General features: G+C 44.6%; 1 long non-coding RNA gene across 1 annotated transcript in view; it reads right to left on the bottom strand.

Annotated features, from left to right (window-relative positions):
• Nucleotides 1-7,493, bottom strand: part of LOC131092309 (uncharacterized) — a 54,261-nt gene extending 46,768 nt beyond the window's left edge. The window contains exon 1 of the long non-coding RNA XR_009115485.1: nucleotides 7,432-7,493. This is a non-coding gene — a long non-coding RNA (uncharacterized LOC131092309). The remainder of the gene's footprint in view (nucleotides 1-7,431) is intronic.
• Between the last annotated feature and the right edge of the window lie 10,641 nt (nucleotides 7,494-18,134).

The raw sequence follows: 18,134 nt of genomic DNA, 5'->3' as shown, positions 1-18,134 counted from the left end.
ACACTTTCTGCCTAACTGGACAGCCTGTCAGAAGTTGAAAAGACACCTGTATGAGCTGACACACTGCTGCTATAAGCTAGCCAAGTCCAGCTAGTCAGCTGCTCACCTATGCTGTTACACAGTTTCATGGGTGAGGCAAGAAGAAAATAAAACTGTGCCTCATCCTCTGTAATTGTGTGCAACCAGAGTCGTCCTTTTGGCACGTAACTGGGGACTCATCACCACAAAGGAGATGCAAGGCTACCAAACAGGCACAGCTCTACAACAACACATCCCAAATGAACATCCCACCCTGCAGACCTCAGTGTTCAGCCTGGCAATCTTCTAGAGGGACAGCAGAGGCTGGGAGACAACACCCAAGCAAACACACTCCCAATGACCACCCAAGGCTGGTAATTCCCTTTTTTAATGGTTTCACATACAAGATCCTGCATGAAGAACAGAGCAGAAAGTGCTTATTCCCCTCAGATGGGTGAGAGTTGGGATGTGTTTGCTAAAGTCCAGCCACCTCAAAGCAGCACCTGCTTTGAACAGCCCCTTGGATGGGTGGAGGTTGCTGAAGAACTCAAAACCCCCACTGACAGCTCCTGCTGTGTCTATCCCATCAAGAGGAATTCTTCCACTGCAGCAAGATGGGACTCAGCAAAGTTGCTCCATCCTGGCGCCCTCCAAGGGAGAGTAGAACTCCTTGCACAGGGTGTTACAAGGAATTTAGCCCAAATAAAATAGAAAATGTGGTGTTTCAAGGAAGAGGATAACTTTTGTCATCAGGTAGATCTCAAGGACAGGTTTGCACTCTCATTACTCACCTTCCAGCATGAAGGTCCATGCACGGATGAAGGACCAATTGTGGAAATGTCCATGCCAATGTCATGCATGCACTCACAGCCCACACCCACCCTCACACGTGTTTTCTATCCAGAAGTGCCTGTGCACACACACATGGAAAGTGCCATGAAGCTCCTGATGTGTCACATGCATGGGAATATGCAGGAGTTCACATGCAGGAGTACAGAGGCCCACCACAAGCCAGCCATGCTGGCAGACAAGACCAAAGAGGAGACTGCAACAAGAAAGCTGGAAATAATGACAAGCACTCTCATCAGTAAAACTGCAATTACCCAGCCAGCACAGCCTTGCACCTCTGTGGGGCAAGCAAATCTACTTATTAGAGAGATGCCTCTACTGTGAACTGACTTTTAGAGAAAGGGGAGGAACTGCCCCAGCTCTTCCATGTTTGATTTCTCTGACTCTCATTCCCCATTACTGGGGAATCACCACACACATCACCACAGCTGCTGGGTCCACTGGAGCCAGCCATGGCTGGGAGGTTGAAGGCACAAGCCTGCACACAAGGAGCCTTCAAAACTGCAGTTGGTCTCCTCCAGCACCATCCACACATTCAGCACCATGGAGCTGGCTTTACTGATGCTTCATGGAAGAAAATTTTACTAGGGCATAGAAGAGAGACACTTTTCTATTTTAATTTACCTGGCCCTAAAAAAGAAAAATAAAAGAGAAAATAAAGAAGAAATACAGCCCCCCTCTTTCCCTTTTTACATAAATATTGGATCTGAGCAGTTTATGCTCCTAAGAAGTTAAAAATAGGAAATAACATCAAGTCTGTGTGCTGCATCTTTTATCAAAGCCCTTTATAAACATCAAAACCAGCTCCTCTGCACTCTTTTATACTTTTCCTGCTGTCACTCACAATTCATAAAAGGGGTCTACAGAGATACAAAGGGTAAGGCACTTTCCAGTACTGTCACAGGGAGTCTGGGACAAAAAAACAGCTTTTCCTCAAAGCTCTGAAATCTAAGAGCAATTTTATGACATAATGTCACTTTTAGCACAAGAGATGAATAATAGATATTCAAAACATAATAACACTTTCATAAGTAAACAATGCTTTGCAGTGTCAAAGCTTTTCAGCAGCAGTGTCAAGCCTTTGCAGAAAGATCAACAGTGCAATCACTGGGAAGCAAACACTGCAAGAACACACACATGTTTAACCAAAAGGCAGAGTCTCTCTGGCCAAACTCCATCTGCCTTCTCTAGAGACACACATCCAGATCTCTCTACAAAAAAAAGGGAGGTAGGGAGATTAACAAGGTGACCCAGAAGCCCCTTACACATAAACTCGACTTTGACCCTGCCATCTCAGAGAGACAAGTGATAAATGCAAACCTCCTCCCCACCTGAAAGATGAGCAGGCTTACACTCACCTATATTCAACAGATATCAGCATTAATTAACTCTAACATTAAAAAAACACATCTGAAAGATGATAGCTGCTAGAATATTCATGACTCTCACCAGCCTGTTTATATAACTGGATATGAAGCAAATCCTCCATGTAAACCATGGCAAACCTGACAGCACGATTTACCTGTTCAGCATCTTTTCCACAGAAGGCAAATTCCATAACTTGTGGTCACCACCAATTTTTTTTCCTGCCCTGAACATAAGAATTCGTAGGGAGGAAATGATAAACCCATGATAAAAAAATTCCAGTGAACTGTCAGCATTATCCTAACCAAAAAAGAATTTCCTCCTTAGTCATCCACAGGCAGGGTAAGCCAGCTCCCCCATGAACTACAGAAGAGCAGGGGAGAAGTGCTTATCTGGGAAATTACTTCTCTCCCTAGTACCTTGGTACTTAATTTTTAAGCAAGGCAAAGGTCAAACGAAAACCACCTGATGGTGATGCAAATGGAGCCCTGGATAAAACTGCACAGGGGCCACCACAAAGAGCTGCTCTGTGCAAAAAGCTCAGTGAAAGCCAAGAGATAGTGCCAGTGGGGAGGATGATGGCAACCCCACATCCATGTGCCACAAGAATGCTGCCAGTGGCAGGAGGGCACATCCAAGCTGTGGAAGGGGCCAAGCCAGGGCAGTGTGGGGTCTCCAGATCACTCAGCTCCCCAGGGAATGCCCCCAGCCAGGCAAACTGGGCTGCTGAGCCTGGGCTGAGGATACACTTCTAATCAGGACAGTTAGAGATCCACCTTCCAGAGGCACCAGGGCTGCAATGCAGCTTGTGCCTCATCCCCCAAGCTGTCTACAATAATTGTTATAAATATTGGGACTTTGTTTTTTTGCACACACTCAGGCCCTGTTTCTGCTGCTGGAGCCTCAGGTCTCTAATCTGACCTCCTGATTTTGACACTGCAAAAATAAAGAGAAGGCAGCACATTGATGGTACCCTGCAAAAGTAGAGTCAGCAAAGTCACAGGATACCCAAAACACTGCCAGGGAAAAACCAGGAGGCTGGGTTTGATCTCAGCTCAGGAAACACCCTGAGAACAAAATACTGCCCAAAATGGCATTTTGTGTTTCTGAACTGGGCTCCACAGTGCAGGACAGGAAGATGAGGTAGAAGCCCTCCTATGATGGCAGACTGGTCCCATAGCAGCCATTCCTGCTCAGCAGTTTTTCTCTGCTGCCCTATGTAAGCAACCAAACCAGCTTGGAAATTATTAAAGCTTAATCAGAAACTCTTCAGATCATGTCCCATTCACAGAGGGAACAGTGCAAATCCTGCCACCTTCACCAAGAGCCCCTCCAAGGGCCTCTCACAGCCTTGGGATGCCAGCCAGCTTTGGAGGCTTTACATTTTCGTGGCATGAGACAAATTTTGCTCAGAGTTCCTCAATGCTAATCCTCATAACACTGCCCAGCAGCTGGGAGCACCAGAAAACAGCCTGTCAGCACCTCCAGCTCTGCACAGAACCCCTCAAAGCAACACAAAGGATTCAGAAGACAAGCAAACACCTCTTGCTTTCTTGCTGGCATTAACAATATGTCTTGTGTTAGGTCACTGCTTCTTTGCAGTGAAGAGCACAGAAAGTGCTTCTAACCTGAAGAGCACAGAAAGTCAGCAGATAGCTCAGTGTTTACTGTGCACAGTAAGTCAGTACCTGCAGATGCAGGTGCTTGTGGAAAAGCAAAGATCACACAAAAAGAAAGATTTTTATTCTGAAAGCAATGATTGGGATGCTTCGGTTAATACGACATTCCAAGCAAGGTCTTAAAGTCATCAATAGAGGATCATTAAAGACATACTAGGAGGATTATTCCAGATCTTTAAAAATATATGAATATTTATTTACTTATATGAATAAACAGAAATATGGCCGAATGTATCCCCAATTACCTACCTTGCAGTAAGAGCACAAAGTTTGGGCACAAATGGCATTCATTAATAGGTGCCCCAAAGGAGGGACAGCCCTTAAGGAGAGAAAACGCACACTTCAAAAGTGGTTGATGTTTTTAGCATAAACTAAGGACTGACATCCACCTTTAATTTGCTTTGCTCATGTTGACTTTCACTGCTGCACGATGAGCAAAGTCAGCCTGTGCAGGATGAGCACAGGTGAATCAACATCCTTCACCCTGGGCACGCTCTCCTCCAAACTCCCCATGTAGGGCAGGGGAAGGAAGATCAAAGCAACATTTCAGCATTGCCAGCTTCAGCATTTTCCTCGAGCAAAAGAAGATGTGAATCCAAAGATTCAGCTGTAAATATTTTAAAAGTGGCAAATGGACTTTTGGCAGCCAAAATAAGAATGTTTAAAAGCGCTAGCATTTGCTGCCCCCACCCCTCACAAATCCAGCCTGCTGAAGTGGTAAGCAAGGTTGCCCACAAACTGAAAACTGAAACTAGTTTCAGACCCAATTCCAAAAAACCTGGAAGTAATTTTAGAAGCAGGAAACCATCAAGCAAGAGACAGCACCTGTAGATTAAAACCTCTTCCTCTGTCAGGCTTTGACACATTGGACTCACAAAACCATAAAGAAAGTATGACTCCCTTAAAAAAGCCTCATTGTCAAAAATTTTTATAGCTTTTGAGGTTATTTTTTATCCTTAAACCAATAAATACTTGCAATTCCTTAATTTGCTGCCAGCTGGGGAGAGATTTAAAAACTTCTGCAAACCTGCAATTTCAGTGCTGGTCTGTGCTGGGCACTGAAAAATTCCACAGGGGTGAGAGTGAGAGGGGTTAGTCATGACAAGAACATCCCTGCAATGTGCCAGGGCTGCTTTTCACTGTCATCCAACCATCCTTAATACTGACTTAGACCATCAATGATTTTTATAATCAGTTATGTGCTTTTGAAACACACACCCACATACATAACCCTCTCAGGCAGCCAAATAGAAGCTTTCTGTATTTTTTATTATTATTAATAACATGCATCTGTGTACAGACCAACCCCCTAAAGGACATTTTGATCCAAGGATCCACAACCTGACTCAAAGCAAATCTTTGCTACTTTACCAGCAAATATCTTGAATGCTAATGGAGTTCATCTTTTAATTAGCACCTAGGGATGCAGCCAGCAGCCCCCTGCCTGGATGCTCAAGCTGACCGACAGCAAATCCCTTAAACTGCTTACCCTCTGAAGCTGCCCCACATCTGTGCAGGGTGAGACCTGCTCTGAAGAAAAGCTGAGACGATTTTTCCTCCCTGTAAAGGACAGCCGCACATTTACAACTGAAACATCATTCCTGGCCAAACTCTTAATTCCTGGGCCATCCCAGGTGGCCCAGATGTGCCAGGTGCCTGCCAGACTGAGCGTGACTGGGGAGTCACCCTGCAAGGGGCCATGCAGAACACAAAATTCAGGGTACATCCACCATGGCCTTTCTCCCTGCTCACTGTCAGTGCTGACCCTACGATGAGAGGTCAAGCACCCTGGGGCTGCTCTGGGTTATCCAGGTCACAGGCAGGTTTTGTTCAGTGTCCAGAAGCACCAAAGGGCCTGGCAGCACCAGAGCAGAGCAACTGATGCCCCATTTGCTCCCAGTTACTTATAAAAGATAAAGCTCATTCCACTACAATGTGCTGCTGACAAAAGACCCTTTCACATCTTACAGCAACAAGGGGAGATTTGGTTTGCAATGTCTCTGTCAATCAGCTGACCACAAAAAAAAAAATTAAATTATCAATGGTGCTTGCTTTAATTGTAGATAAAAAGAACAACTGCAAGTGATCTGGCTTTCTCAGGTGCTTTAGAAGTTGTTAGGAGCTAGTTAATGAAACACTAGGGACTTCAGTGATGGGAAAGCTGTTAATTCAGGTTAAGGAAGGAAAACCATGTGCAAATGAAGAGCTGGTTCCAGGGGACGTCTCTGCAGCAGAGCAGAGTCCATGCAAGCACACAAATGGTCTGGCCCTGCTGGGCAGAGCTCCAGGCAGTGTGGCTGGAGAAGGCTCTGCCCTGGCACATGACCACACTGCTGGGGTGAGCATGGACCATCCCCACCGGCCTGGCAGGATGCTGCTTCCACCTCCAAATCCCTGCTGTTAGCTCCAGCCTCTCCTACAAGCACAGCAAGCACTTGACTTTGCTCATTGATAAAGCAAAGAACATCTCTATCCCCAATCTCTGTCTACCATCTCCATCTGGCCTACGAGTCACAGGCAAACTGAAGAGTGAGGCAACTGATTATCTTTCCCACTGAACATGATCTATCCACCCTACCCCTCTCATTTCCTTCCTTTGATGCAAAATTTTGCTTACAATGCAAGATGAAACTTTTAATGCCTCACAAATGCTGAGGGGAATGCAGAATAAATGTACATCAAAGCATTTTCAGCCCTTTTCCTTCAGCACCTCCTCTTTGTATGGTGAAAATAAAATTTAGAGACAAAGAGCAAATTTTTTATCTACCCTGTAAGAAGGAGAGATCTGTTCAACACACCAGCACACCTGAGCATTTGACCAAAACAGCACAAGTGCCAAAGAGAATGATTTTCACAGCAAATTGATACCCACAGAAACCAAAACAATAATTCTCTGCTAGAAAGAATGGAAAAAAACTTTTCACCTCCACAAAAACATCTGATTCATTGTAAATGACTCTAACAATGCAAATTTGGTTGTTACCACTAGTGCTGTTGAGTTATACACGTCTATATGGAATAGGAATAGTTTAATTTTAGAGCTAAAAGCATCTCATTTTTTATGGGATAAGTCATCCTCAACCTTACTTTCTTCAGCAGAAATTCTCTTGAACCAAGAAGAGAAAAACCACTTGTGTCATCTTTTTTGAAAGGAGACCATGAAGCCTGAAAAGCTGATGCACACATGGCTGATGGCAGCTGTGGGTTACAAACACAGCTGCCCAAGGGTCCTGGAGGACCCGGGTGGAAGAATGAAGAGATCCATCCATCACATCCATCCTTTCCCTCATGTATGAGGCTATGGTTGGTCATCAGAACCTTGAGCAGCTGACACTACTGATCCATGAGAACCTACATCTCAAACTGGGTCTGCCCCAACAAAGAAAAGTCACCCTTAGAATATGGCACCAGGGCCTTGGTAGGTCTTACCTTTAGCAGAAGCTAGTAGGGAAAAAAAAAAAGACTGAACTGAAGATCAAGACAGCAAACTGGGCAGTCAATGAGAAAACCATTTACATACCTGCTGGACAGGAGTGCTGCTGCTGCACTGGAAAAGCTCTGGAAGAGGAGAAAATATCTGCCAGCTGGGTAAAGCAGTGGCTCCATTTCAAGAAGATGCATGGGGAGGTATTCCAGTAAGTGACTGTGTGCTATAATCCTCAGGACAGAGCCACAAATGACACAGGGTGACCCAGGAAAAAACAGGGTAAAAAGATGGTAGAAACTTCCAGATGCTTTTATCCACAGCGAGCATTCTCCAGAAGGTTTTGTGGTCCTCAGGTCCATGCATCCCATGCTCCCCATGCTCCTAAAAATCCTCTGGAGCTACGAAAAGGACCAGGCTGCCAGACTCCAAATGTTCTTCCAGACAAGTGGGACACATGGGCTTGGGACCTTCAGAGAGAAGAAAGGGACAGGCCATTACATTACAGCTCTTACCACATTGCACAGAGTTTATTCCCACTCCAATCTCTTGATTTATTTTTGCATAAAAGGAAGGTTTTAGAGTTTGCTTCTTTTTTTTTTTTAAATTTGTATGATTTATTTAATATAATGTAACACTGACCACAGACACAGCATGGATCACCACCTCCAGCTGCCACATGGGTTCTGGGGGATGTGAAAGGAGGAGGAGGAGAAGTCAGCAACTGAAAGTAGTTCTCACCTAGCCAACAGATCTTTTCAAAACTATTCTTTTTCTTTTTGTCAGGTGAAAGAACAGAGTTTTCCTTCCCTCTCTTTTTGCCACACTTCCTAAACCTAATGAGGTATTTCCACTACCAGGGAAGAGAAGGATGGAAAGGGTTGTAGGGCAGCAGGCCAGCAGCACCATCTGCCTTCCTGACCTCAGTGGAAAATGTCTCTCCACCATCAGGAGAATCACACCTTCAGCAACCCACAGCAAAGCCTGGCACAACCCACCAGTGACAGAGCAGAAACACTCTGCCCTTCAGCACAACAGCCCAATGTGACCTCCGACCAGACAGAGCCACACTTCCCACCTCTGCTTTCAGAGAAAATAAACACATCCCAGCAAAGTGGCTCAAAATACCCGAGGAATTAGTCATAAAAATTCTGGTATTTGACGTATATGAGCCCATCGTGATCTGGGGGGTTTTGGTTGTTTGTTTTTACAGTTCTTTTAATCTGATCTCACTAATTGTGCTGGGAGTAGAGTTGCTGGGATTTCTGTTTGTTATTTTAAAATATGAACGCTGTCGCATAAACACAGGCAAGTGCCAGGCCCGGATATAATGCCCAGCAAGTGCTGAAAGGAAACTCAAATAACTCTTTGCCTGACATTGCTTTCTAGTTCAGCTGTAAAAAAACAGCAGAGAGCAGCTGAGAGCCAAAAAAGGTTTTTTTACTTTGTTTTAGCTACAGAAGCACAGGAAGGTGATAACATTGTGTGTAATGTAACCAAGCACAGGAGTAATGAAAGTGCAAGCAAATAGATCAAATAGGACAGGGCTAAGGAAAAGGTGTGATAATCATTTGTTTTGCTAATTGTGTCAATAAAGTCCTATCTACCCTCAAACAGCGGAAACATCATCAGATATTTAAAAGGGAAAAATCAAGTGAATAATTAAATGTACAAAACCCTGACATTTTTTCCCCAGATGTTCTCTTTAAAGGGTTGATTAGGAGAATCACATGTTTATTTGAAATAAAATTCCACTGACTTTGATCATGTTTAAGTCATCTCACATACAAAATCTACTTTGAACCAAAACTACTTCTTCCCTTGGGAAAATAATAAAAATTGCCTTCTTTGCAGCAAAGATGCACCATTACCTTAGTACAACCCAGGCTAAGCTGGCTTATGGGGACAACATCATAACCCACAAAAATCTGGTGTGCCTCCAACGTGTTTTGTTGTTACAAAACCCAGCAAGCAGGTTGGTACAAGGCAACTGGAAGTCTGAAGACTTGAAGCCTGCTAATTTGTGGAAAAAGAAATCCGAATTGCCTTGTCCTTGCTTCTAGTGTTTTCCCAGTGATAGGGAGGGTTAGGAAATGAAATATTCCCTAACTTCCCCCCAGTTAAAGGAAATGAAGCTGAGGAAGGTCTGACCCAAGTCCCTGAGCTGATGAAAACACTTTGGAAAAGGATTTGTATCTCCCAAAATAACTCCCATCACACTAATTACACAGCCAATCTCAACCACTCTTGATAACTTTATGACATGGAAAATGCCTGTAAAACCTATTTCTCTACAGCAAGAACGCCTGCCCAAAATCCTCGAGCTAACTGTTTTCTCCATAAACCAATTACCTGTAAAATATGAGCATGCAAACTGAGATGAATCTCTGCTTCCAGAGAAATGAGGCTTGTCCCACCAACCTTGCTGTGCTGTGCCTGATGCACCAGCAGGACTCGTTCTCCAGGCTCCAACAAGGATGTGTCAATATGTACTTTGCTCAGCTCTCCTGGGAGACGAGCCCCGCAGTCCAACAAGCGAAAATGTAATTTTTATTTTTTTTTGTTTTCTAACTTTTGTATCTCCCCCCATCTTGCATATACCACACCTCTCACAGCACTCCCATCATCTGCCTTCAAGGCCAGTTGGATGGCAGCAGGACTCACGGACTACGCAAGAGCTCAGTGACCAGCATCTCGTACAAGTTGTGTTTTTACATAAACATATGGGCTTTTCTAGTTAGACTGTAACAGATAAACCAACTGCAGATGATTAATGCTCATTTTAAGCATCTTCCTTTGTGGTATGGAGGAACTTCACCCCCTGATGTAAGGAGAAGATACTGTCTCATTGCTACCCTGTTTGAGAGGCAGATGAAGTTCAAAGCCTTGTTCCCAGCACATGCCTGAAAAGACAACTTTCCCGTTCTCCGGACTCTACCCTTAAAATGTGCCAGATGTTTAAGACTGAGCACACTGCCTGCTGGAAAGAACATCACTCCAGCTCACTCCACTGCTGCTTCCCCCTCAGACTGGAGGGAGGGTCTTCCCTGCAGAGTGCTCTCCAACCCCAACAGGAGAGGGCTTGCCCTTAACAGCTCACTGAAGGTCATACAGTTGGTTGGCAGCAGAGCTCTGAAACACATCCAGGTTTTTCAAGTCATGGGCCAGCACCTGAAAAACACATTCATCTTCTCCATCCCTTGACAAGAGCTACTCCATTACTTGTACACAACAAGGGTTGAATCACTCACACACAGAAACACCACGGGCTGGGCACGTGGCAGCTCTGAGCAAACAAAGCATCACCCTCAACACGAGAGAAGCACCCTGAGCCATGGCTCCTCTCCAAGGGCAGCAAGAGCCTGTCAACATGAGCTTTAGGGAGCCAGCAATGAGCAAAGTGTGCCCTGCAATACAGAGACCCCAAATTATTAATAAACACACAAAAAGAGTGAAAAGACTTGTTCCTCATTAGTTGAAAAATAGGTGAGGAAGAGAGAAGGAGTCCCGCCTGTTAAATTTTGAATGTTAAAAGAGTCTCAAGTGCAATGGCTCATTTTAAAAAACAAGGGATGTTTTCTGTGCCTGTGTTTTATTTGAAGGAAAAGGCTGGGTTTTTTACACTCAAACATGTTCATTACAACCCAGCCATGTGAGTTAAATGCAGTAAGGGACCTGTTAAACCTCAGGATCACTTCAGTAAGCTCCAGCAGTGACTTTACGGTGGGTAAGAATGAAACTGGGGTATTCATGTCTGCTGCTCCTGCCACCAGGCACTGTGAGCAGTATGTGCTCAGTTTACCAACACCAAAATCACTAAACACAAGGTGAGCATCCCAAAATGGCTTTCTTACATCTCCATGCAGAAGAACGTCTCCAGATACTGAGATGGCTTATCAAGGTCAATGTCACCCAACAGAGAATAGAAAGGGAAAAAAAGAAAACAATTCAACCTGGTTTTTTACAAATTCTCCAGAAAATGACTGCAGGTGTATTTCCTGAAGGGCAGCGGTTTGCTCTCAGCTACCACAAGGGATTGCATTTCTCCTGATTTAGTGAGAAGGCTCAGCACCACCACTGGAGGAAGAAGAGGATCAAGCCCAGACTGTCCTCTCCAATAACATCCAGATGATGAATCAGCTCAAGCCACCTCCAAAACCTCTCCTTGACTTTCTGTTCGTAGCCATGAAATTTTAGAACAGCTATAGACTGAATCTGACATAGAAGTGAGGGTGGCAAAATCACAGAGTTCTGGGTCAATGGGACTTGTGTTTTGTATCAGTGAGGAAACATGAACTTGTTTGCTTTATGGAATTATGGCAGGACACCAGTTAACAATCTCTTATATCATGTGCCCACAATATTTAAGTCCTTATAAAAGATAAATAAACAAAACCAATTATTTCCCAAAGAAAAACACAAAGGAAAAAACTGTAAAGCCTGCTGTGGCTTTTTCTCCTCACTTAGCAACACCAAGTTTTTGGAGTAACCTGGTGGCTTTTGAGGGCTTGGTCAACATCTCAGGCAGACTCTGGAGTTGGGGCTTTTGCTCCCAGATGAAGAAAAAGCAGCTATGGCTGGGACATGATTAATGAGAAGAGGGCACTGCAGATGCTCCACCAGTCTGTGACCAGGCAAAGACAAGTCCATGTCCAAAGTCTGAGTCTTTGAGGAAAACAAGCTGGAGGCAAGAGTCACTCATCTTGCCTCATCCTACCATTTTTCATCCTAAAAATCAATTCCTTTCTGGAAACTCCAATAAAAAAGGGGAAGGTTGAAAAAAGGCAAGCAAAGAAGCATTGTTTGGTAAGGCATGAAGTGCAACACAAAAATGTTTCCAAGAACTCTGTAATAGTTTCACAATAAAGTGTAATTTTAAAGTGTAAGTCTAGCTATTCCATTCATCATCACAATCATCACAAATTTGTGTCCTTCTCAATGGACCCAGGACTCCTCACCCACACTTGGGATGGGTCTGCCCACCAACCTGAACCAACAGCCAAGTGACCAGCAGGCTGTATATTTACAGCTGTAGCTTTCACATAAAATGCAGGTCATGACTATGCTCTTCTGACTTCACAAAGTGACTCCACATGAGGATGGATCACAAGCTGAGGTGCTACAATTTGAAGCACTGATGAGATGCTTTACAATTAACCTCCTTCTCTTAACCATTTTTGAAGACAAAAAGGAAAATCTTAAGCAAATGTCACGCGATCTGACATTTTAAGCACCTCACATCACCTTGGACCATTTTCAAAGCAAAATTTCATAACCTTATTCTCAATCTGCACCAACTGACACAGATACAGTAAGAGAAAAAAATCTTGAAAACCTTCCCTAAGGAGAAGTGGGGGGAGATATTCTCCTGATAAATGGTAGACTGTTAGATAAAAAGACTAAAGGAACAAACTGTAAGATAAATATTAACTTGCCTTTTTATAGCATTCAAGACATGAATGTTTCCCAACTTGGGTGATAGTACAAAAAAAAATTCTATTCCATGCTATCAAAATCACCTCTAATATGGAACACAGCATTCCATACATCCTTCTCTTGGAAAAAGATGTTTTACAAGGAGCTGAAGAGTGTGATTTTTAAGAGATACTGGATTGCCTCAACCAGAAAAACTGAAAGATCACTGAGAAACAAAATCCACAAAGAAAGACCATTTCAGCCTTGAACCACTTGCAGCTCAAGCCAATGACCACACTCCTTCTGAGATGCAATCAGGCTCCTTGGGAAGGAGGAACATCCACCTGACCACTCACTGATCCAAGAGTGTGGGATACTCAGTAATAGACATGCAAAAAAGACCAGTCTGACGTCAGCTGCTGAACACTTATGGCACGAGATGTACATCAGGGGAAAATCAGACCTGCAGATCCGCTGAAGTGGATGCAGGAACGCAAGGGACAGAACTTCAGGATAGCACTTCATGCCTCCTGCTCTCACAGGAGACTCTGCATTCTGGCTTAAAGGGTGTTTTTTAGAAATGCTGGTTGCAATGCTAATCTTGCAGAGATAAGCTGTAACCCTTCCAATGCATGAGGGAATGGATTTTTGCACTCTTTTTGTTTGTTTGCATTTTTAAAATAGTCTCTCAATTATATCCACTGTATCACTAGCTTCAACTACCACAGGAAGCCAAGACCTGCACATCAAAATCAAAGTCAGGTTCCCACACCTGGGTGAAGGAAGAGCCCTTCCATCCTGCTGTTCACACCCAGGTGAGGAGATTCCCCCTCCCATGCTGCCAGCAGCTCATCCAAGAGCCTCTTTCTTTTCCCTGGCCCCTAATGCAGGCACACAGCAGCTCTGCCCCCAGAGGCTCTCCCACCATCCCATGTCCAGCACCAAGGTGCCCCGGCATGACATGGAGATGCTGCTCCTTCTCCAGAGCTGCTCCACTGCACATCAACACAGAACCCAGTGCCAGGTTCCCTTGCTGGGCACTGCTGCAGTTCAGAGAAAATTGGGAGAAAATTCACTGCAAACTCGCTTTGTGCCTTGGCCAAAATGACCCACAGCTCCCACACCTGGCTTGGTCACCATGAACCATCCTGGCTGCCCAGAGCAGGGCTCAGTCTGAACCCTGCCGACTCTTTTTGCTACCTTTTGTTTATGATTTTCAGTGCACAGCATTAGTTACCAGCTTACAATGAAAGGAAAGAAAAATCACTATGCCAGCTGCAAAAATAATTCTCCTGCTCATTACATTTTCAGCTCTTTATCTTAGACCTATTCTTTAAGCCTTCAGGATCTAGGCTGCCACCATGCAGGCTAACAACATGCTTTGTAGTCAAATAAATGCTGAAATTCTCACAAGACTACATCACTCCAGGAGCAAAGGAGTTGTGCTAAAATTATAAAAGTGGCTAACAGAGAGATTAATTGGATGCTATTAAAAAAAAAAAATCAAAAAAACACAGAACAGAAGACACCAGCCCCTTACTTTTCAAAGATGAAACCAACCAACTCCAGGCATGTTGGTCGCAGTTGACATTTGCTTTCATCAATTCCCCCACCAGTGCAGCCTCCTGAAATCCCTCTATTAAAATGGATTCACAATTGTCCCAATTTATACCATCATTGTGATTACTTATGCCATCCATGTTGCCCCTGCTTCAGCTCCAAAAAGGCAGAGCTGAGATGATGGGCTTGGTCCTCTGAAGGCACTGGTGGGACCAAAACCAAGCCAATGGCTCCAGTGCTGGTGAAGTTTTATCCCTGTGGCACTGGATTTGCTGGCCAGAAGGGGACATTGCTGAATGAACCCTTCTTTGCATCCCTCTGGAGCTCAACTCCTCAACCCAAAGGAAACCACACTCTGCTCTTGCTGCGAGTATGTACTGTGGGCAAAGCAAATCAGCACAAAGCTGCTGAGAAGCAGCGAGGAGGTAGAGGCCAAGAAGGAAAAAGACATTTTTTAATGAGATTAAGTCACCCCTTGCAGGACTGACGCATTTCCAGCTTAATATCTGGCTCCTTTAAAAGCTGAATCCTTGGCGGCTGCCTCCTCATGCAAGACCAGGACAGCAGCCCAGAGGTAATGACTTTCCCTGGGCACTGTTCACACTTGGCCTGAGGTCCAAGCAGCCCCGTGGAGCCCAGGAGAAGCCCCACGTGCTCCGGGCTTGGCACAAGGCTCTGCAAAGGCAACTGAGGTGAAGATTTCAAAACAGCACTGGGAATACAAGCACAGAAACATTTTGGCACATTGGGCTCTGTTTTCCTGTTACTTTTTTGAAAGGTCCTTCTTATTAAGGGCACATGTTCAATATTCAGTAAACAATAACAAAGCCCATGGAATGATCTTGACTCATTCTGACTTGTCAGATCCAAATAAATGCCTGCCCTGCTGTCACAGGCAGCTTTAACGCGCAGCTCAGCGATCAGGACCTTCATGAGGTGAAAAAAATACTATTATTAGAAAAGATTTTGTAACAGTGTAGGACTTGGCTTCATCTAAACATAGATGTTGCAGTGGTTTAATTAAATCAGCATGGAAAGGTTCTATTTATTGCATCACACAGTTATACTATTAAGTTACAGGCCAGGACTCATTTTTCTGCTGATATCCAAGAGTAAATCCTTTTTCTGCTGATGCAAGGATTCCAATCAGGGCTGCACTCCAGCTCTACCTGTCCCATCTCATGTGTTTGTGAACAGATGTTTTGCTCACTGTCTTATACTCACAGAGACTCCTGACCATGCACCAATTTAATTTAATTCTGCTAAACAAAAACAATTCAGTCCTAACAAGTCTCTTTTCCTACCACTCTGCTTTCACCTCCATCCTTAGTGAACATTATTGCAGCCACCTCAAGAGGAAGAAAATAGAAACACAAAAAACAAGACCTCTGAAAAGTCTGGCTCCTGTACAACCCTCTCCAGGTTTGCAAAAGAAGCACAGAGCTGCAGGGAATCAGCTGTTTGCTCCTCACCCTGGATCTGCCTCCCACCAACCCTGCACAAACAAGGCATCAGCCAGGGTCCAGCTCAGCTGTATGGATGGATAACCTCCCCAGGATGGAGGTTTTATATTATTCTATACAATAATTTATATATTATTATATAAAATAATTCCCATTATTTTGATGCCTGAATGTGCTCACAAATTCAACTTACCTTCCTGTATCCTGAATATTTCTAAATTTTTATTCCAAGACTGACAAAGTATTGCACCACTTCTCACTTATTTATTGCTAATAATATTTTTATTTTAATCACTTCTAGACTCCTAAATACTTAATTACATGATTTTCTGAAGAGCTTACATGCTGTGAGAAAAACAAGGGAAAAAGAAGGGATTGTTTTATCACCACATTAGCATCTAAAGGCATCAAAGGAATTCCTTGCCACATACCATTTGCTATAGGGAATGCAGTTAAATAGTGTATTTACATACAAAGCCTGTGAGACTCAGGAGAACTTCCAGTCAGAGAATCAGAGGTTTAATGAATGGTTTGGGTTGGATAGGATCTTTAAAGGTCACCTAGCGTAACCCCCGCAATGAGCAGGGACATTTTCAAATCCATCAAGTTGCTCAGAGTCACATTCATCAATGTTTTAAGCCCAAAAGGCCTCTTCTCTTTTGCAGGGATGATGCTGCCCTGGAGGGTGCAGGGTTCTCCATCCACACACCCCACAGTTTGGCACTTCTGTCCTCTCTGCTCTGCCACAGCCCTTCTGATGGCAGCACTGCCACCCTTCCAAAGGTAGCAATGCAGGTGAGTGCTCTTTGATTGCTCAAAAAAAAAAAAAAAATTAAAAAACCCTTGGGTCCGATGAAGCTGCTTAAACACCAACTTGAACTGACTAAATAGGGAGGGAAAACCTGGAGTCTGTACAACTGGTCCTGCAGCAGTGACTGTACACCAATTCCATGGCTCCACTGCCAAGACTCAGCCAAGGCCTCCACACAGCCTCCCTGCAGAAGGAAGGCCCACCAAAAACTCCACCAAACCTAGAGGTGAAGCCAGGGATGTTTGTGCAAACCCTTAACACCAAGAGCAGATCCACCTGTCACTGCACCCAGGTGAGAAGCTGCTGCCTGAGCTTTTGTCTCTCCTGCCCAAGAGCTGCCTGGGAGAAGTTCAGCCTTCCTTAAGCATCTGACTTATCCTTGCTGGGAGCAAACAGTTCCACTTCTGCCTCTCTCTCTGTGCAGTCAGGACTTCTCTGTCATGGGCATAATCTGCTCCAGAGACAGATCTGTTTTCATGTCCATCTTTTCTCACAAAGAATGGAGAGAGATCATTGAAAGTGACACTATCTTTGCATAAGTGAAGATACTGTTCGACTCAGTAAGTCCTCAGAGCTATTTGGCTAAAATACCTGAAATAACTTCTTTCTGAAGACTGCTCATTAAGACACCCTTTTCACCAGTCTGCTTCCTAGACTGAATTCAATTCTCCAGGGGATGATGCTGCAGCAGAAATCAGTGCCCTTTCCAGACCCCTTTCCCATTTACTTAGGATGGCAAGTGCAGAGCTGGTACTCACAGCAGATAACCAGAATGTGGAATATAGTTGGTAAAGAAGCTCCAAGGTTAAAGAAGAAGAAAAGGAAGAAGGAGAGGACACTGAAATACATCAAAAGTATCATAAGAAACACATCAAGAATACACTAGGAAGTGGCATACTGACAAGTAAACTTCATGATTCAGGGCTAAAAAAGAGCAACAATATTAAAATGTTATAGGAGATTAAATTTAATATTTTTTTTTTCTCTCAAGCAGATGACACTCCTGCCCTCCTGTGACCCAGCACTGGCTGTCTGGGAGTCGGGCTATCAGGTCAGACACGTCTGTGGCTGATGCAAGCCTGCGGTAACACTGCGGTGTGTGGCACTGCTCCTGCAGCTGGCACGGTGCTCAGATCCCCTGCCCACTGATCCTCAGCACAGGCAGGAGGGTGGCAGCTGCACTGTGATATAAAAAGCTGAGGACTCAGCCTGGAGAGTGGCAGCCAGCCTGGGCAGTGCCAGCATCACCTTTCACCTACATCTGCCCAGCCGTTCCCGATAGGATTATCTTGAGAAAACAAGCTCTGCCATGGCTGCTGGCTCCAGCTGCTCCCAGGATCAGGGTTATGCCCTTCTAGGACAGTAAGCCAAGGACAGGGGGACCCTATGCCCAAAGCCAACCCCAGTGATAGGGGATCAGAACAGGTTCTCCCAGGAAAAGAGAATTTCTCCCCATCCCCGGTGGCTCCTGAAGGGCTCAGCCCCATCCACCCCTCCAGAGGCTGGCTCCGTGCTGGGGGAAGCAATAGCCCAGCTGTCTCAGGCAGGGG

The sequence above is a fragment of the Melospiza georgiana genome, chromosome 1, assembly GCF_028018845.1.
Source record: "Melospiza georgiana isolate bMelGeo1 chromosome 1, bMelGeo1.pri, whole genome shotgun sequence".
Taxonomy (NCBI): domain Eukaryota; kingdom Metazoa; phylum Chordata; class Aves; order Passeriformes; family Passerellidae; genus Melospiza; species Melospiza georgiana.
The sequence above is the reverse complement of the archived record's forward strand: the minus strand, read 5'-3'. Positions and strand labels throughout refer to the sequence as shown.